Genomic DNA, 22,785 nt, shown 5'->3' on the forward strand with positions numbered 1-22,785 from the left:
AGTCTAATTAGACATTAGTCCAGATTAAATGAAATTCTTTCCAGATGTTCCTGATATACCACATTTACAAGAATGGGAGGAACGTGAAGTTATAGTGATCTTGACCTTTGACCACTTTGACCACTCTCATTTCATTTCATTTCATTATTTATTTGTAGAGCACATTTAAAAACAACCCATGGTTGACCAAAGTGCTGAACAGGACAGATTAATTAGAGCGAGGATAATACAATATAATAAAATTGCAAAAGCAATCAATACAATTACAAGCAATAGAATGAATAGTACATTGAGTATAATACAATTAAAGGTTAGGAGAGTACATTAAGGATCCACGATAAGAAAGTGTTTTTTGAGCTTTAATTTAAAAGTGGCAAATGACGAGACTGTTCTAATTGACCGTTTGCAAAAGCCACGCCCCCTAGTTATTGTTACTACGCCCGTCAAACAATTGAGAACCAGACACATAGCTATGGCTGGGTTGGGCTCCATACCTATCGGTATAAGTGATTGGTTTTGGAGTAAATCCATGGTGAATGTTGCTGATCTGTGGACACTGGATAGTTCATTCATGCCACAATGTTTCTTCCTGATTTCCACGTCAACGCTGTTTGATCCGTTAATAATGGAGAAATGTGAATGTTTCACACTAGATCTCGCAGCGATGTTGTTACTTCTGTGGCGAATTAAAATGCTTTCTTTACTGGATCTCTTATTAGCGCTGTGTAGTAACAGTGTCGCTTGATCACGACCGGCTCGCGCTGCTTTGGTTCAAACTGATAAACGGTCCGTCAACCACACAATAACGTGCAGTTTCGTTCCGCTTGCATTACGTTTGCCATTTGATGTTGGGCAATGTCGTGGTCTCGCCGGCATCTATCATTACACCCCTATTAGCTACTTAAACTACTTATTGATAATTGATATGCTAAGTTAGCTCGCTAGCTTTGCTTACATTAGAGCAGACATATGTAGGCTATGCTTATTAATCTTCGAGGCATTTAGCAGTGAGTGAGGTCTCCCACACTGCTTAATCCATTGTCGGCATCCTCCCGCTTGGGTCTTGGGCTTTGGAAAGGTGGAAAAAACAACCCCTCCCTCTAAACTTTTGGGGTACCTGGGGTCAGAGATAAAGTATCTTCTTATTAAACTGTCTGTACACTTACAAAGTTCTCAATGCTTCGGTTTGTATGTAAGGACCCTCATTATGTTACCGTGTTAGTGTGAGGCTATTTTGAGCCTTGTTAGTGGTATTAACTAGCGATTTATTTTTACTTACTCTGTGCCCCATCTACTAGTGTTATGAGCTAAAATGTTTTTAAAGATAAAACTCTTTACATTCGATTTTCATGAAAACGCATCGCAGGGAACGATCGACTCGGTAACCATGTGTTAATTAACCCCAGGTTCATTTTTCACTGGATTTGTCCTTTAATAATACAGTAATATGTTTGTCATCAAATAATTTATCAATGTTTTATTATTATAGGCTATAACCTAACCTTTTACAGTTTTGGATAAAATAGGCCTACATTTTTTGCATAATTTTTGCTTAAAATAAAGCATTCATAAATTATTTTATGATAAACATATTACTGTCTTAAGTGAACTCATTTATAGTTATTAACTCAAATAATAATAATAATAATAATAATTATTATTATTATTATTATTATTATAATTATTAATATTATGTTTAGTTTAGTTTATTTGTTTAGCACATGTTTAGTACAAGTACAAAACTATGCAAGGAGGGAACGAAGCCACTCTAGGCTTGTACAGAGTTCCACTCCTGCTCATATTAACTCATGAGACATGCAGACTAAACACTCAAAAAAAAACAAAATAAAAAAACAAACAACAAACGAAACAAAGCAAGAGCATAAGCAGAAAAAAACAATACAAAACAACAAATCAATAACATAAAAGATGATCAATCTAGGTAAAAATGCAGAAAGAGCAAGCAATACCTAGAAAGGACTATATAAAGGCGTCAGGCTGGCAATAGTAGTCTCTTCAAATGCTTTTTGAAAGCAGAATAAGAGGACATTGATCGCAACGATGGACTTAAATCACTCCAGAGCTTAGGACCTCTAAAAGAAATATTAAATTGATGTCTTGTAGTTCGTGTGTAAGGTAAGAGTAAAGTATTATTACTGTGTCTAGTTTGAAATGAATGTACATGTGAGATGGGGATAAACAATTATTACAATTATTATAAAATTATTACATTTTAGGCTACATATTTTGAAGACGCTTTTGTCCAAAACTTACAAAAAAATTAACAAAGCAATTCGTCAAATATCAGTCATAATACAGGTTAGAAAATAATAATAAAGTGCTAAGATTATATCACAAATAAACAAAAGATTTTGATGCACGTCATTCATATTAAATCGTATATTCCACCCATACCCGCTACAATTGAGAATCACTTTAAGCATTCAGACGTATGTCAATTTGATGTATTCCACTTAATATTCAATAAAACAATATACAATAGGATTCGTTAACAACGTGTTCTTCTAAAATGAGAGTGAGCCACATATCCGTGAGTACAGATTACAAACCCGTGGGAACGGATTGCGAAAGCGTGGGCACGGTTTATGAATTTGTGGGTACAGATTGCAAAAACTGAAGGCACGGTTTACAAATCTGAGAGCGCGGATTAGAAACTCGTGGGTACGGTTTATTAATCTGTGGGCACGATTTGTTAAACCGAGGGAACAGTTTGAGAATTCGTGAGTACGGTTTATAAACTGAGCGGACGGATTGCCAAACCGTCGCCACAGATTGTATTTTTTTCTCCCACAGGTGACTTCCCGGGCTCCGTACGATCGCGCTCATTACCTCAAGAAAACAAAACACCACACTTCATCAGTCTATGCTTTTCGTCGAGTTTGAAAGACGTGCCGTGAGCTTACATTGGATTAAATTGTCTCTGATTTACCTCAGAAGAAGAAGAACGCGATTTGAAGACAAGAAGGATGTAAGGTAAGAAATTCTTAATTATTAGTTCATGTTATTGTTGCATAAACTTCACATTGCAGTCGAACTGTTGCTAGATATATGGTGAATATTATAATATTTGGACCTGTGTTTACGGTTACTGTGTTTGTGGATATCTGCTCAAACGTAGATATGTATAATATGGTAACCATAATGTTTCATATTTTGAAGCGAGCTCTGGTTTTTAATGTATCGCGATCGCGTTTGAAACGATTGCGTTTGAAAAGCAAAATGCACCAAACAAAGGCTTCATGTTTTTACTATTATCTCATTTCATATCATCATAACGAATGGAAACATTTGAAGTAACATATGATAATCAATATATTTTTCTCTAGCGTAGTTGTTACTGAAATATTTTGGAAGATTTATATGCTGCTATAGGTTATTGTTATTATTATGTTATGCAGCACTGCGCCTAGCCTATGCCTACAAGGCACAACAAACCTGGTGTTCATTATATTATATATTGTTGGAAACATTTGTGTGTGTGTGTATTCTGTGATTTTTAAAAAGCAATTTTAACCAGAAAAATTATATATTCCCTATAGTTTCTCTTGATATCAGTATGTTCACTTTTTTTTCTTTCAGGGCCCAGATGCCACTGAGTCCTGCTGACTTCAACATTCACATGAGTCTCTGTACATGAACCTGGTAAAGTGAAAATCAAACACCTTGGAAATGAAAGGTATGTACAATGTTTTTAGGAATGGCACAAAGGTCTCTGTCTTTGGATGATTGTTTTCAATAGTGTGCTTTTTTGTCATTTGCTGTGTATCTTTGGATTATGTTGTGTTGTAAATAAATCCAAACAATCAAAAAGCCATTCTTTTTTAAATCTCCTCATTCTTTTTGCAAGGTTGCTCAGAATGATAGGGCCTGATAGGTCCTATAATAGGGCCATTAGGGAGTGTCTTTGTCTTTCTCAGGTGTGAAAAGCTTGCATATTAATGAGGTGATCCGTCCCTTTGCATAAAGCTTTATCACACAAAACACGTCTTAGAAATTTTAAATCAATATATTGTCTTATCTGAATGAGCAGTCAGGATGATTTTCACATAGTTTTGGAGCAAATATTCTAGGCTACGTGATACAATTTTCAAAAGTCTTGTGAAGAAATAATCAGTATGGGTTTCATGAGCTTATTTCAGTGACAATTTTTTTTTGTATTTTCACAAACCATGCATAAATGTCATTATCTCAAAACTACAAACTTTTACATACATGCTGCTGATATATTATTGTAGCAGAGTTTGTGCTGAATACAGTGTAATCAGACTTTAGCCATGAAAATGTCACAAGTAACAGAAATAAGCACAAATGTCAGAGCATGTCAGAACACCTCCAGGCCCAGAAAACACCTCAGACCCCAGAGGGTTAAGTCAGATAGGTACCCTGGTGCTAGGCCGTGTAATGATTTAAAAACTAAAACTAAAATTTTAAACTCAATTCTCTGTTTGACTGGTATCCAGTTTAAATGGGTTAAGATCGGAGTAATATGATCAATCTTTCGACTACCAGTCAACAGCCTGGCAGCAGCATTTTGTACTAGTTGAAGGCGCCCGATAGATAGTTGGTTAGCTCCAAAATAAAGTGAATTACAATAGTCAATTCGTGAGGTGATAAAAGCATGAATGACTATTTCAAAATTCTTTGGAGAGAGAAAGGATTTAACTTTTGCAAGACGCCGTAGGTGAAAAAGATTTACCGACAGAGTTAATTTGTCGATCAAACTTAAGGCCTGAGTCAAACACAAAACCTAGATTTTTTGCAGATGATGTAACATAAGGGTTTAACTCGTCAAGATCTAGAATACCGGGGTCATAACGATCAAATGGTCCAAACAACATTACTTCGATTTTGTTCTCATTTAGAGCCAAAAAAATTTGTGCCAGCCATAGCTTCACTTCCTGAAAGCATGCAAGTAGGACTTCTAAAGAGCTAGAATTGTTTTGTTTGAATGGGAAGTATGTTTTAGGCAGTCCGGGACCGTACCGGTGTTCAAACAAATGTTAAAGGGGTGGTAAAACTCGATTTCACTTTTCTAACTAGAGTTAGTGTGTAATGTTGCTGTTTGAGCATAAACAACATCTGCAAAGTTACAACGTTCAAAGTTTAAAGCAAAGGGAGATATTTGCATTTAAAGAAATCAATTTCTGAGAACTACAGACACAGCTGATAGGGACTACACAACATTCCTGTGGGCTATGGAGAGATTATTGGGTCAGATTTAAAACTAAAAGTCTAAAACTGAAAAGTCTTAAACGAAAACTAAAAGTCTAAATTTGAAACTAAAAGTCTAATTCGAAAACTAAAAGTCTAAGTCGAAAATGAATTTGGTATTTAGGATTGGGCATTTGGTATTTAGGATTGGGCATTTGGTATTTAGAATAGGGCATTTTGTATTTAGGATTGGGCATTTGGTCATTTAGGATTTAGGATTGGTCATTTAGGGATTTAGGATTGGGAATTTGGTATTTAGGATTGGGCATTTAATCATTTAGCCATTTAGGATTTAGGATTGGGAATTTGGGGATTTAGGATTGGGCATTTGAGGATTGAGGATTGAGGATTGAGGATTGAGGAGTGTATGCAAATAAGGAGGCGTGGCCCAAATACTGGAGGCTGGGTTTGAAATGGCTGGTGCGCAGAGGCACTTTATGGACAACAGAGGGAGCTCCATATGGAGGGATTATTGGGTCAGATTTAAAACTAAAAGTCTAAAACTAAAAGTCTTAAACGAAAACTAAAAGTCTAAATTTGAAACTAAAAGTCTAAGTCGAAAATGAATTTGGTATTTAGGATTGGGCATTTGGTATTTAGGATTGGGCATTTGGTATTTAGAATAGGGCATTTTGTATTTAGGATTGGGCATTTGGTCATTTAGGATTTAGGATTGGGCATTTAGGGATTTAGGATTGGGAATTTGGTATTTAGGATTGGGCATTTAATCATTTAGCCATTTAGGATTTAGGATTGGGAATTTGGGGATTTAGGATTGGGCATTTGAGGATTGAGGATTGAGGAGTGTATGCAAATAAGGAGGCGTGGCCCAAATACTGGAGGCTGGGTTTGAAATGGCTGGTGCGCAGAGGCACTTTATGGACAGCAGAGGGAGCTCCCAGTGCTAAGGAGCACACTGTAATGAAACCAAACAGAGCGAGTGAGCAGGGCTGGAGCGAGGACTGTACTTTACAATGTGATAACTTCAACTTAATGACAGCGTTGTAACATTTATGTGGCCTTACACACAAAGTCACCAGTGAAAGGAGTGCTATCGGTCTGATGACGAGAATAACTATTATTATTATTATTATTAATAGTGAGTGCGCGCGCAGCCGGGGCTCTCTCTCTCTGCTCGTTCTTATATATGCCCTGTCAAGCGCGCCCTTGTTAAACTGACATGCAAATGATAAACTTTCACTCTATGATGGTTAAACTGTGCAATTAATCCGATAATGATAGGAACCACCTGTTTAAGCATACGTTGTAATAGACAGCACACAGCACAGGTATAGTAATAAAGAAGCTTGTCTCTTGCCACGGCTTTCACAATATCACTGTGTACTGTTACAATAGATATGCGCGCGCGCACTCACTATCAACAACTGTTGTCATTGTCAACAAGCGTCAACAAGCTTCCCCATACTTTTTGACAAGCATCCTTGACAGGGCGGCCAGAGCTTCTTTGCAGCTCAATTCGGCTCAATTCGGCGGCATTGTGAACGTACAGTTACTGTTTCCTAACCTTGTTTTTTCTGATGCGTTGCATTAAAATATATATATATTTTTTTTACTTGGCTTGGTTGAATTCCAATGTAGAATAACAGACCGCTGCGAAGTATAACACACCGTTGCCATGAAAAACAGAGCGTTGCTATGGACGCGGAATGGACTGTTTTCTTTAGCGGAAGCAATACAATCGTTTTTAAATCAATAAACTCCTTTTTAAATCAATATTTTGTGTCAAATTATTTATGTATTTTGTAGGTAGCCATGTAATAAGTGGAATAATGTATAGCGAGGCGGTTGTTATAGTGAATAACAACCCCGACGACAGGCTGATTCAAGTTCAGCCTGTCGGGGTTGTTATTCGCTATAACAACCGCCTCGCTATACATTATCCCTTACATAAAGTACAGTCCTCGCTCCAGCCCTGCTAACTCGCTCTGTTTGGTTTCATTACAGTGCTCCTTAGCACTGGGAGCTCCCTCTGCTGTCCATAAGGTGCCTCTGCGCACCAGCCATTTCAAACCCAGCCTCCAGTATTTGGGCCACGCCTCCTTATTTGCATACACTCCTCAATCCTCAATCCTCAAATGCCCAATCCTAAATCCCCAAATTCCCAATCCTAAATCCTAAATGATTAAATGCCCAATCCTAAATACCAAATTCCTAGTCCTAAATCCCTAAATGCCCAATCCTAAATCCTAAATGACCAAATGCCCAATCCTAAATACAAAATGCCCTATCCTAAATACCAAATGCCCAATCCTAAATACCAAATGCCCAATCCTAAATACCAAATGCCCAATCCTAAATACCAAATTCATTTTCTACTTAGACTTTTAGTTTTCGACTTAGACTTTTAGTTTCAAATTTAGACTTTTAGTTTTCGTTTAAGACTTTTAGTTTTAGACTTTTAGTTTTAAATCTGACCCAATAATCCCTCCATAGTGGGCTTGCTGACATCACTAAGCCCAATATTTACATAAACCCCTCCTCTGGGAACACAATACATAAAGGGGGCGAGGCCATTTTATGTTGCTTTGGAGAAGAGTTGTGGTAGTGGAGTGTCGTTGCCGCTATGCCGTCAAAACGCTGTTATTTTCACCCAGATTGCAGGTCCACTTTGTTTAGTTTTCCTAAGGACGGTTACAATTTATTTTTAACTCGGTCCCTCATAATTATAATCCAAATGTCGCTGTCTATGCTGCACATTTTCCAGAGGAAAGCTTCCTCAATCTACACGAGTTACAATGTAGGATTCGGCTTGTCCTGAAAGATCGAGCAGTTCCAACTTTAAAAACAGAAGCTGATGTTTTACGAGCCACAACCTGTAAGTATGATTTTTTCGTTGATGTGTTTTCCTTTAATAGTTCGTATTGTTAATTGTACGTTGTAGCGATAACGTTGTTTGGCTCCACAAACCAGTTTGTTAAATGCTAACGTTAATTCATACTTATCCGACAAACGCATACAAACTTGTGTTTAATATCACCAGCGCAGCGAACTTGGAATGTTCGTGGTTGTTGTTGTTTATAAGTGATCACTGTAAATTATTCTTTGATTATAGCTTTTGTGTATTGTTTATCTACAGGCATGCTAAACATGGTTTGTGTTTGATTTGGCTACTGTTGTAAAGCCAATGTTTAGTGTTCCTATTGGGTTAATAGTTCTGGCGACAGATATTTAGCTACAATCATTTTAAATATACAAAAGTAACAGTGTCATATATAGCGATCACAATAGATCTGCAGTCTTAAAAAAACAACAACATACCTTTCTGAAACGTCCTTTAACAGCCGTTCTTGAACAGGTTCTGCTCGATCTTCTCATTCCCTGGGTCTGATTCGGCCTTAAACTGGTATGGGAATATTAATGCCGTTGTTTACTTTAGCACAAACTACCTGTAAGGGTAAGGGGCGTTTCCGAAACAACGTGCACTTGGCGGTTAGCGAATCACAACACACTGGGCCAGCTAACCAATCTGAGCCCATTGCGTATTTTTGAGGGCGGGGCTTCATAGAACGCGGAAATCATCCGACAGTTTTTACAAGGAGGGACAGAGCAGTGTAGAATAATTGTTAAATATGTGAAAAATAATGTGAATTTTTAAAAACGAAGCATGAACACATATTACAGTGAACCCCACAAACACAATCAAGCCTAAAAAGGTGTTTTACCACCCCTTTAATAAAAGATAGGAAATCAGGCCCTATAATATCAAAAATTTGCTTAAAAAAGTGTGACGGAATAAAATCATTTGGACGAGGTAGGTTTTAGATGTTCAACAATATCCCTACAAGTAGGTAGGGAAATTGGATTGAACATGCTCCAGGTAGATGAGCACCTAGGCGCTTCAGAGAAAACAAGAGAACTCGGCGTTGTTTGTGGTCTTAACCTTATTGTCTTTGTGACAAAAAAAGATGAAAAGTTTTCACATAAAGTATCAGACACATCAGGGAAAACAACAGCCACAGGGTTTAAAACCGATGGTCGATGGTGGAAAATAAAATTATTGGGCTATTGTGATTTTTAGAGACAATTTCTGCAAGATATTTTGATTTGGCAGACTTAACAGCTTTCTGAAAAACATGAAGAGATTCTCTTAAAATATCATACGACACTTGCAGTCGGTCCTTGAGTCATTTGCGTTCTGCTCGTCTACAATTTTGTCGGAGTGAGCGGATTGAGTCAATAAACCAAGGTGAAGATTTTTTGACAGAACTTTTCAATTTTAAAGGAGCGATGTTATTGACAATGTCCAAGCAGGTATTACTGAAAAAACTTAGATATGCATCAGCGTCCGGGCTTTCAGAGATCCGTTTCGTAGCAAGTGGTTCATTAACTGCATTATAGGCAGTGGAAAAGTCCTCGCTGGCTGTGGATGGGAAATAACGAACCCAACGTGCCTGAGCAGGTTTCGTGTTTAATCGACAGGATAGGGCAGTTGTAAAGGTCACAGATTTATGATCAGAAAACCCATTGTCTCCATATCCATGATAGAAAATCCATGAGCAAAGACCAAGTCCAGGATGTGACCATGAACATGTGTAGGACATTGTACATATTGAGAAAAATTAAGAGAATCCAATAGATTTAAAAAATATTTGGTTAACAGCTTACTAGGGCAGAATGTTAAAATCACCAAGCAATAAAATTCGGTCATATGTTGTTACTACATTCCCCAAAAAGTCTGCAAATTCACTCAAAAATAAATTATTGAACTGTGGAGGCCGGTAAACAACTGCACATAATACTGGATTTTCCGTGTTCATTAAGGACATTTGAAACCTCAAAGCTCGCGTAAGCGTCAGTCGGAATAAAGCGGCCGTGTAATCACTAAATCTAATCACTTTATCTTTGCATTTATGTGAACATTTGTGCCAAATGTGAAGAAAGTCCTGTAAGCCGTTCCTGAGTTATTGCGTTCACAAGTTGAATTACAGCCAAAGTCATGTTTTGTGAGGTCACAGTGACCTTGACCTTTGATCTCCAAATTCTGTTTAGTTCATCCTTGATCCCAAGTGAACATTTGTAACAAATTTGAAGAAATTCCCTAAAGGCGTTCCTAAGATATCACCTTGACTATATATACGGTGCAGTGAACATGGAAAGACAATAGGGGGCGATAGAGAGCAAACCGTGTGTGTATGCAGAGGACATACACACAATTTTTTTCTCATTTTACCATCTATCTGAGGACCTCTCTGAAACTTTGAGAGAAGCCTTTAAATAGCCAATGGAGGCCATTGCAGTGAAAACAAAGTGAGGACCGGCCTAAATGTCTTCACTTTACTTTGCAGAAAGGTCCTCACTCCAAAGGTTAAAAACTCACACTGGTCCTCACAAAGATAGCCATGCAAACACACACACATACACACACTCTTGCGTTCAAAGGGAGGATGATGCACACACACACACACACACACACACACACACACACACACACACACACACACACACACTCTTGCGTTCAAAGGGAGGATGATGCACACACACACACACACTCTTGCGTTAAAAGGGAGGATGATGCACACACACACACTCATGTTCAAAAGGAGGATGATGCGCGCACACACACACTCACATACACACACACACACACACACTCTCTTGCGTTCAAAGGGAGGATGATGCACACACACACACACACACACACACACTCGCGTTCAAAGGGAGGAGGATGCACACACACACACACACACACACACATTCTTGTGTTTCCTTTAGAAATGAATGTGAATCATGTTTGTGTTTTATAGTGTGGATCATTGTGGAGAGTTCAGAATTACAGCAGGATTACACAACTGTAGGTCTACACACACACAATCATTTAGTGATTTATTGTTGATTTGTGTCATTTAGTGAAATGTTTCTCTTCTTGTGTTCAGATGCCTGTGATCTCACACTGGATCCAAACACAGCACACACTCGACTCATTCTGTCTGATGAGAACAGGACAGTGACGCGTGTGTCTGAGGATCAGCCGTATCCTGATCATCCAGAGAGATTTGATGGAGTTAATCCTCAGGTTCTGTGTGGAGAGAGTCTGACTGGACGCTGTTACTGGGAGGCTGAATGGAGCGGAGATGGTGCTGTTATATCAGTGTCATATAAAGGAATCAGCAGGAAAGGAGACAGAGACTGTGTGTTTGGACATAATGACAAATCCTTGAGTCTGATCTGCTATAATAACAGATTCACTGTCTGGCACAATAAGAACTACACTGGTATTCCTGACGTTTCTTCATCCTCTAATAGAGTAGGAGTGTTTGTGGACGTGTCGGCCGGCACTCTGTCCTTCTACAGCATCTCTGACACACACACACTCACACACTTACACACAATCAACAGCACATTCACTGAACCCCTCTATGCTGGATTTGGGGTTTATTCTAACTCCTCAGTGTCTCTGTGTGACATTAAACAGCGTCCTGAGGGAAACACCAGTGATACACACACAACCGGGTGAGTGAAATATACTGTGTCTTAGTGAAGGATTTCTCCAGACTGAATAATAGTTCAATCCTCTGTTCTTCATACATCACTAAACACTAGAGATGCACCATATTGGGGTTTTGCTGATACTCCATATGCTGATATTTCACAACATGTTTTGGCCAGTATCAATAAATACATATTTTCCTTCGTTTTGAAACAACACAGAGTCTCTCCTGTGCAGAGACTATAAACACATTATTCTTCATGTTAGTTAGCTTAGAGCTAAATCTATTTCTCCTTCAGTTTCAGAGTTGTGAGGTCTCTGTGAAGAGGGCTTAAGACTGATTTACTGGTATTTCTCTAAAGCTCCTGATCACACACGATCTCTAAACTGTAATTTGCTATTAATTTTCTGTAATTTTCTAGCTGTAGTGTGATCTTCTTTTCTAGTAATATTCCTGCAGACGAGGAATAAGACAGAAATAGTCAAATTCACTCAGTATTACTTGATCTATTCCAGCACTCCCTCAACTACAATCCAGCACAATTAACTGTAGACAGTTGTGTTGTAAGCAGTAAAACAGTCCAGTTCTTTATAGTCAAACTCATTTATTATGTTTGATAATGCACATTTCTGTCCACCCCAGACTGCTGATGGTCTTTATCTGTCCACCTCTGTGAAAATATCCACAGTTAAAACACTGATTTATAGAAGACTGGACACATTATTCAGCTTGAGCTTATTGATGGAGAATATAGAGTTCATGTTGGCTAGTTAAACATAAACATAACTGGACAATTATGTGTGAATTAAACTCTCATTATAGTATATATGTGTTTGTTATATTAGATTGTTTGTTATTAGTGAGTGTCATCACAGGTGTCAGTCGCAGCATTATATACTAGCTTTATATTTTCTCTCTGTCAAACTGCCTGTCAAATAGTTTTTATAGTATAATACTGTTTAAAATACTGTCTATAAAATAATACTGTTTGTATGTTGTTGGTGTTGAATTGTTGGTAATACTTTACAATAAGGTCCCATTAGTTAACATTTGTTAATGCATTAACTGTATTTGTTAACGTTAGTTAGTCAACTGTTCATTGTTAGTTCATGTTAGTTCAGGTCCATTAAATAATATTGACAGGTACAACTGTCACGGGCGAGTGAGCGAGAGACGAGGATTCAAGTGCAGAGGAGATTTAATTAACAAACACAGACAAAAATGCAGAAAACTCAGAACTCAGATAATCAACAGACAGGAACATCAAAGACAGGTAACTCGGACAACGAACCAGCACAAGACTACAAACACAAGGAGGCTAAATAGGGGAACAACAAAGGAGGGTAACGAGACAGACAGGTGGGACAAATTAACCAATAATCAGATAACAAGATGGGAGGGGCTAGACAATAGACAGGAGAGCACATGGCACAAAACAACAAACACCCATGTGCAGCACAAGACAGAACAGACACGTGACATTACCCCCTCCTTAAGGAGCGGCTACCAGACGCTCCACTAGGGACGGGAGGGACAGACCAGGGCGGGACGGGAGGGACAGACCAGGGCGGGACGGGACGGGAGGGACGGGGGGCCAGGTCCAAGAAGGGAAATAGAAACAGGGGGTAACAGACTCAAGGGGCCAGGGTGACACAGACAGTACATCGGGGGAACAGGGCGAAGCAAACAGTCCATCTGGTGGCCGGGGCGAAACAAGCAGTACATCGGGTGGCCGGGGCGAAGCGAACAGACCGTCGGGCGGCCGGGGCAAAGCGAACAGTCCATCCGGCGGCCAGGGCGGAGACTCTCCCTCGGGCGGCCAGGGCGGAGACTTTCCCTCGGGCGGCCAGGGCGGAGACTTTCCCTCGGGCGGCCAGGGCGGAGACTTTCCCTCGGGCGGCCAGGGCGGAGACTTTCCCTCGGGCGGCCAGGGCGGAGACTTTCCCTCGGGCGGCCAGGGCGGAGACTTTCCCTCGGGCGGCCAGGGCGGAGACTTTCCCTCGGGCGGCCAGGGCGGAGACTTTCCCTCGGGCGGCCAGGGCGGAGACTTCTCCTCGGGCGGCCAGGGCAGAGCAAACAGTCCATCGGGCGGCCAGGGCGGAGAAGACCCCTCGGGCGGCCAGGGCGGAGACGACCCCTCGGGCGGCCACGGCGCAAGAACTGGAACAGACGCCAACGGCTCAGGAACTGGAACTGGCACCACCGGCTCAGGCACTGGAACTGGCACCACCGGCTCAGGCACTGGAACTGGCACCACCGGCTCAGGCACTGGAACTGGCACCACCGGCTCAGGCACTGGAACTGGCACCACCGGCTCAGGCACTGGAACTGGCACCACCGGCTCAGGCACTGGAACTGGCACCACCGGCTCAGGTTCAGACAAAGACACAGACAAAGGCAAAGGCAAAGGCACAGACAAAGACACAGACAAAGACACAGACAAAGACACAGACAAAGACACAGACAAAGACACAGACAAAGACACAGACACAGACAAAGACACAGACAAAGACACAGGAACAGACACTGGCTCAGGCTCAGGAACAGGAACAGACACCACCGGCTCAGGAACAGGAACAGACACCACCGGCTCAGGAACAGGAACAGACACCACCGGCTCAGGAACAGGAACAGACACCACCGGCTCAGGAACAGACACCACCGGCTCAGGAACAGACACCACCGGCTCAGGAACAGACACCACCGGCTCAGGCTCAGGAACAGACACCACCGGCTCAGGCTCAGGAACAGACACCACCGGCTCAGGCTCAGGAACAGACACCACCGGCTCAGGCTCAGGAACAGACACCACCGGCTCAGGCTCAGGAACAGACACCACCGGCTCAGGCTCAGGAACAGACACCACCGGCTCAGGCTCAGGAACAGACACAGGCTCGACGGCGGCCATCTTGTCAGAGGACACAGGCTCGACAGGTGTGACGTGGACACTCTCGGCGGCAGCCATCTTGTCAGGGGACACAGGCTCGGCAGACGTGACGTGAACACTCGCGGCGACGGCCATCTTGTCCGAAGACACAGGCTCGGCAGGCGTGACGTGAACAGGCTCGGCGGCGGCCATCTTGTCCGAAGACACAGGATTGGCAGGCGTGACGTGAACAGTCTCTGTGGCGGCCATCTTGTCCGAAGACACAGGCCCGGCAGACGTGACGTGAACAGGCTCGGCGGCGGCCATCTTGTCCGAAGACACAGGCTCGGCAGGCACCACCGGAACTGGGACCACCGGAACAATTATGGAGGGAACCCTTCTCCTCCTCCTGTGTCTTGAGACCACCGGAATTGGGACCACCGGACTCGGGACCACCGGAACTGGGAGAACCGGAACTGGGACCACCGGAATAGTCACAGAGGAGGTCTTCCTTCTCCTCCTCTGTCTCCGAACCACCGGACCACCTCCTCCGATCTGATCACCGTCTGACATGGTGCTCTCCTCCTCCAAAGTCCTCTGAACACATCTGGAGAAATATTCAAATAGGGAAATGGAATTTCCCTTCTCCTCCTCTGAAGAAAAAATCTCGCTCCGCTGAATCCACATTTTGGCTGGTTCGTTCTGTCACGGGCGAGTGAGCGAGAGACGAGGATTCAAGTGCAGAGGAGATTTAATTAACAAACACAGACAAAAATGCAGAAAACTCAGAACTCAGATAATCAACAGACAGGAACATCAAAGACAGGTAACTCGGACAACGAACCAGCACAAGACTACAAACACAAGGAGGCTAAATAGGGGAACAACAAAGGAGGGTAACGAGACAGACAGGTGGGACAAATTAACCAATAATCAGATAACAAGATGGGAGGGGCTAGACAATAGACAGGAGAGCACATGGCACAAAACAACAAACACCCATGTGCAGCACAAGACAGAACAGACACGTGACATTAACTTTTGATTTGAATAATGTATTAATAAACATTGAAAATAACATTAACTGAGATTAATAAAAGCAGCTGACTCTTTGCTTCTGCCTTCTTCTGGTTCTTCACAGGTTCTCTCAGCCCAAACCTTCTGGGCTCGATTTTCACCCGCTGCTGAACTGTCAGTCTTGTGTCCATATAGCTGATTCTGATCAGTGGCTTCAGATTGAGCCGTCGGCCTGTACAGATGAAGGAGGGTCAAAGTTCAGGGTCAGAACTGGCCCAGGCCGTTACGAGTGTGTCAGGACCAGAATGCGATGGGTCTGTGACTGTGTCGTCACCCTTCAGTACGGTACCGTAGACGGACTCTTCCTCAACGCAGAGCTGGAGAGGCTGCAGTGCAACCGGATCGGTCCAGTGATTGACGTGACGGTGATCTCGGGGAAACTGGAGGAAGTTCATCTGCCCCATTACGCCTGTTTAGGAGAGTCTGACCCCTCTCTCAAAGATGCTGTGGAAGTCCTCACCGTAAAAGACGAGGGAATAACCACAGAACCTGTGCAGTTGACCCGATTCCATGCTAAGATTGTCCAACCATCCTTCCCTCTGAAAACATTAATAATAAAATACATAATGCGATGGTATGAACACTGTGATCTTCTTCTCTACATGTGTTCTAAAGATCCTCTCATTCTACATCTCTACTTATTTCCATTTGATGATCGTGCAAAAGAAAAGGTTGAGAAGAATGAAAAGAGAAATGACCCAATAGAGCATCCCAGACCTGACAGGCCATTTCGGATGAAAACGCCACACATTCTTGATGTTCCTGGTGCCTCTATCCATCCCAAAGAAGGGATCACATTCACAAGAGAAACTCCTCCAAACTACTTCAAGGTCAAGACTCGTCTGGAGAATGATCTTAAAATGACTCTTATCAGAGCAGAGGATCAGAAGACTGTCTGGACTGCAACAATTGAGAGAGATGAACTTGATCAGACCCGTCCTAAGAGAGACGAGCCGCGTCAGCTAGAGAACAAACACAAGGAAGGTAATCACACGCAAACACTCACACACAAACTCAAACACACTCACTCACACACTCATTCTCACTCTTACAAACACATTCACTCACACAAACACTCACACAGTCAAAAACACATACACTCACACACACAAACACACTCACTATCACAAAGACACATACAGTCAAAAGCACATACACTCACACACACAAACACACTCACACATTAATTCTCACACTCACAAACACACTCAAACACACTCACTCACACACACGCACACTCACTCACACAACTGAAACACACACACACACACTCACTCTCTCACACTTACACACACTCAGCAACACATTCAGTCTATGCTGGATTTAATATTGATTATTTCTCCTCAGTGTCTCTGTGTGACATTAAACAGCGTCCTGAGGGAAACAACAGTGATACACACACAACCGGGTGAGTGAAATATACTGTGTCTTAGTGAAGGATTTCTCCAGACTGAATAATAGTTCAATCCTCTGTTCTTCATACATCACTAAACACTAGAGATGCACTATATTGGGGTTTTGCTGATACTCCATATGCTGATATTTCACAACATGTTTTGGCCAGTACCAATAAATACATATTTTCCTTTGTTTTGAAACAACACAGAGTCTCTCCTGTGCAGAGACTATAAACACATTATTCTTCATTTTAGTTAGTTTAGAGCTAAATCTATTTTTCCCTTCATTTTCAGAGTTGTGAGGTCTCTGTGAAGAGGGCTTAAGACTGATTTACTGGTATTTCTCTAAAGCTCCTGATCACACACAATCTCTAAACTGTAATTTGCTATTAATTTTCTGGAAACTGTAACTTTGCAGATGTTGTTTATGCTCAAACAGCAACATTACACACTAACTAAAGTTAGAAAAGTGAAGTCATAATCAACCAAAGTTATTAGACAAAAGAGACTAAAGATAGGACCAACAATAAAAACTGAGGAGCTCCAAACCAAGGTACCCATCATGTTTGCCAAATTATAATGTCATAAGTCAAAACAAGTCATAGTGCTTGTTTAAATAGCAGCTGAGGTAATGAAATGGCATCTGGAATTAATCATGACAAACCTAGAAATGAATTGTATTATAATATTCTTGTAGGATAATTTTTAGAGGTTTGTTTAAATTCAGAGCTGTTAAAACATTGCTACTGTTCTGTAATCCTTGTTAATAAATGATACCTTTTTGAAAATGTACTATGGATTTACTGCAGTAATACTGTAACCATGACTATAGTAAACACAACTATAATAATGATTAACCATGGTTTTACTACATCATTACTGTAGTATCCAAGGTAACTTATAATTTTAATAGCAATAACCATGAAATATTATATAAATAATATATATGGATAACTCTTGTAGTTATATATGTGGTTTATATTTAATAATTTTTTAAAGTCTGCGTGAACCGGAAGTTGCAAACGACTTTTCTCCAGTGTTGTGACGTATTTCCCAGTGAAACGGAATATTGAACAGAGGGCAGGGTTTTACTCTAGCGCTCCTCCTCTCCATCTCTGCTCATTACAGACTAACGGTTTGAGGCGAGTGGTGAAGCGTTTCCCAAACCAATTCCTCAAACCTACGTCATCAGAGAAGGGACGCCATTCCAGACCGGAAGTAACTTTTCAGACTTTGATTAAAGATTACGACGGCAAACAATTTTTTTCTGTGTTTTAACTTGCACGGATTAATTGTTCACCACAAGACTAGTAATATGCGCCAACAAAGTAAATAGGGTCAATTTTGATTTCAGTTGGACTTTAAGAGTAAGCAAAGAAAACAGTAAATATGTTTTTGCATAACATTATGATGTCACTGTGAACTTGACCTTTGACCTTTTGTGAAATGTAGACATAATTATCAAATAAATTCTTGAGTTATGGCCCAAAAAGTATTTTGTGAGGTCAACTTTGGCCTTTGACCACAAATTCTAATATTTTTAGTCTAATTAGACATTAGTCCAGATTAAATGAAATTCTTTCCAGATGTTCCTGATATACCACATTTACAAGAATGGGAAGAACGTGAAGTTATAGTGATCTTGACCTTTGACCACCAAAAATCTCATTTCATTTAATTTCATTATTTATTTATAGAGTACATTTAAAAACAACCCATGGTTGACCAAAGTGCTGAACAGGACAGATTAATCAGAGCGAGGATAATACAATATAATAAAATTGCAAAAGCAATCAATACAATTACAAGCAATAGAATGAATAGTACATTGAGTATAATACAATTAAAGGTTAGGAGAGTACATTAAAGGTGGGGTATGTGATTTGCAAAACGGCTGGCAGATTTTGAAAATACACAACTCAAATGGTCCTACCTTCTTTCCTTTGACTCCACCCATTCGAAGAACATGGACATGGATAGGGGGAGGGGGGATGGTACGACAGTTTGATTGACGCACTTACTGTCCAATGACTCTAGGTGGTCTTGGAAATGATTGGCTGGAGTTTTTCGAGTCCTGCCCGTTCCACAGATGATTAAATTGCTTAATTTTTATTTCAGTGCTTCTAACTCAGTGGCTGTAAGTGGGTTAGGAATAGGATTTTAAGTGATTTTGAAAAAATGGCCAAAAAAGAGAATTACATACCCCACCTTTAAGGATCCACGATAAGAAAGTGTTTTTTGAGCTTTAATTTAAAAGTGGCAAATGACGAGACTGTTCTAATTGATAGTGGTATGCTATTCCATAATTTGGGGCCGGCTACTGCAAAGGCTCGGTCACCTCGATGTTTCAGTCTCGATCTGCGCACTGCGAGCAATCCACGGTTACTAGACCTAAGTGACCTAGGTGGGTTATGGAAGTGTATTAAGTCAGATAGGTACCCTGGTGCTAGGCCGTGTAATGATTTAAAAACAAAAACTAAAATTTTAAACTCAATTCTCTGTTTGACTGGTATCCAGTTTAGATGGGTTAAGATCGGAGTAATATGATCGAACTTTCGACTACCAGTCAACAGCCTGGCAGCAGCATTTTGTACTAGTTGAAGGTGCCCGATAGATAGTTGGTTAGCTCCAAAATAAAGTGAATTACAATATTCAATTCGTGAGGTGATAAAAGCATGAATGACTATTTCAAAATTCTTTGGAGAGAGAAAGGATTTAACTTTTGCAAGACGTCATAGGTGAAAAAAACAGGATTTAACGACAGAGTTCATTTGTCGATCAAACTTAAGGCCTGAGTCAAACACAAAACCTAGATTTTTTGTAGATGATGTAACATAAGGGTTTAACTCGTCAAGATCTAGAATACCGGGGTCATAACGATCACATGGTCCAAACAACATTACTTCGGTTTTGTTCTCATTTAGAGCCAAAAAATGTTGTGCCAGCCATAGCTTCACTTCCTGAAAGCATGCAAGTAGGACTTCTAAAGAGCTAGAATTTTTTTGTTTAAATGGGAAGTACAATTGAGTGTCGTCGGCGTATAAATGAAATGATACTCTGTGTTTTGAAAAGATAGAACCCAATGGTAACAGATATAGAGAGAATAATATTGGAGCTAAAATTGATCCCTGTGGTACACCACAGGAAAGATGTGCTGCAGAGGAAGTGCAATTTCCAATACAAACAGAGAATGTTCTATTGGTTAAAAAAGACTGAAACCAAATTAAAACGGTGCCGTGAATGCCTAAGTTCTTCAGTTGAGATATTAGAATTGAATGGTCAACCATATCAAAAGCGGAGCTGAGATCTAAAAGGACCAGGGCAACAGCACTCCCATTATCTGTAGCCAGCATAATGTCATTGGTGACTTTCAGTAAAGCGGATTCGGTGCTGTGCAGTTTTCTAAATCCTGACTGGAAGGAATCATATAATGAATTTGTGCTCAGAAAGGAGTGTAGTTGATTAAGAAAGACCTTTTCCAGGATTTTCAAAATAAATGGAAGATTAGAGATTGGTCTGAAATTACTTGAGTCCGATGTATCAAGTGTGGAGTGACTGAAGCATGTTTTAGGCAGTCCGGGACCGTACCGGTGTTCAAACAAATGTTAATAAAAGATAGGAAATCAGGCCCTATAATATCAAAAATTTGCTTAAAAAAGTGTGACGGAATAAAATCATTTGGACAAGAGGTAGGTTTCAGAGGTAGGTTTAGATATCTCTACAAGTAGTTAGGGAAATTGGATCGAAGAGATTCTCTTAAAATATCATACGACACCTGCAGTCGGTCCTTGATCCATTTGCGTTATGCTCGTCTACAATTTCGTCGGAGTGAGCGGATAGAGTCATTAAACCAAGGTGAAGATTTTTTTGACAGAACTTTTAAATTTTAAAGGAGCGATGTTATTGACAATGTCCAAGCAGATATTACTGAAAAAACTTAGATATGCATCAGCGTCCGGGCTTTCGGAGATCCGTTTCGTAGCAAGTGGTTCATTAACTGCATTATAGGCAGTGGAAAAGTCCTTGCTGGCTGTGGATGGGAAATAACGAACCCAACGTGCCTGAGCAGGTTTCGTGTTTAATCGACAGGATAGGGCAGTTGTAAAGGTCACAGATTTATGATCGGAAAACCCATTGTCTCTTGTCTCCATATCCATGATAGAAAATCCATGAGCAAAGACCAAGTCCAGGATGTGACCATGAACATGTGTAGGACATTGTACATATTGAGAAAAATTAAGAGAATCCAATAGATTTAAAAAATCTTTGGTTAACAGCTTACTAGGGGCAGCAGATATGAATGTTAAAATCACCAAGCAATAAAATTCGGTCATATGTTGTTACTACATTCCCCAAAAAGTCTGCCTAAAAAACTGTGGAGGCCGGTAAACAACTGCACATAATACTGGATTTTCCGTGTTCATTAAGGACATTTGAACCTCGAAGCTCGCGTAAGCGTCAGTCAGAATAAAGCGGCCGTGTAATCACTAAATCTAATCACTTTATCTTTGCATTTATGTGAACATTTGTGCCAAATGTGAAGAAAGTCCTGTAAGCTGTTCCTGAGTTATTGCGTTCACAAGTTGAATTACAGCCAAAGTCATGTTTTGTGAGGTCACAGTGACCTTGAACTTTGATCTCCAAATTCTGTTTAGTTCATCCTTGATCCCAAGTGAACATTTGTAACAAATTTGAAGAAATTCCCTCAAGGCGTTCGTGAGATATCACGTTGACTATATATGCGGCGCAGTGAACATGGAAAGACAATAGGGGGCGATAGAGAGCAAACCTTGTGTGTTTGCAGAGTTTCTCTGAAACTTTGAGAGAAGCCTTTAAATCATAGATATCATATAAAGGCTAGATGTCTCGTCCGCGCTGCTGGCCAATGGAGCTCGACATCCGCACACGGCGGCCATCTTACGACAGGGTGCTCGCTCACTCATAACATGGTGCATGTACTTTTAAATAACCATAACTTGCTCAATTTTCTACCGATTTTCAAACGGTTTGGTTTGTTATAAACGTCAGAGATGTAGCTATTATACTGCATACATATGAATAATTATGTTCAAAATGTTTAAGCATTCAGAATTATAGCCACGTTAATAACGTTTGTAAGAAACCAAACCGTTTGTAAATCCGTCCAGATTTCAGCGAGATAAGAGGATTTGTGTGCGTGCTGCTCACTCACCTTAATTCACAGAGCCCTGTCCTAAGATGGCCGCCGGTGATGCCGGAAGTGACTCCGCCTTAAGACATCTAGCCTTTATATGATATCTATGCTTTAAATAGCCAATGGAGGCCATTGCAGTAAAAACAAAGTGAGGACCGGCCTAAATGTCTTCACTTTACTTTGCAAAAAGGTCCTCACTCCAAAGGTTAAAAATTCACACTGGTCCTCACAAAGATAGCCATGCAAACACGCACACACTCACATACACACACACACACACACACACACACACACACACACACACTCTTGTTCAAAAGGAGGATGATCTGATTCTGCACACACACACTCACATACACACACACACACACACACACACACACACACACACGCACACACACACACACACGCACACACACACACACACGCACACACTCTTGCGTTCAAAGGGAGGAGGATGCACACACACACACACACACATTCTTGTGTTTCCTTTAGAAATGAATGTGAATCATGTTTGTGTTTTATAGTGTGGATCATTGTGGAGAGTTCAGAATGACAGCAGGATCACACAACTGTAGGTCTACACACACA

The 22,785-nt window shown here is 40.8% G+C and overlaps 1 long non-coding RNA gene across 1 annotated transcript; it reads left to right on the forward strand.

The window, feature by feature from the left end:
* The first annotated feature begins 16,542 nt into the window (after positions 1 to 16,542).
* On the forward strand, positions 16,543 to 22,766 carry LOC311077651. Its single transcript, XR_014604951.1, has 3 exons — positions 16,543 to 16,608; positions 16,972 to 17,032; positions 22,722 to 22,766. It is a non-coding gene; the product is annotated as an uncharacterized lncRNA (long non-coding RNA).
* The last annotated feature ends 19 nt before the right edge of the window (positions 22,767 to 22,785 follow it).

The sequence above is a fragment of the Abramis brama genome, assembly GCF_963993115.1.
Source record: "Abramis brama genome assembly, chromosome: 2".
Classification (NCBI taxonomy): Eukaryota; Metazoa; Chordata; class Actinopteri; order Cypriniformes; family Leuciscidae; genus Abramis; species Abramis brama.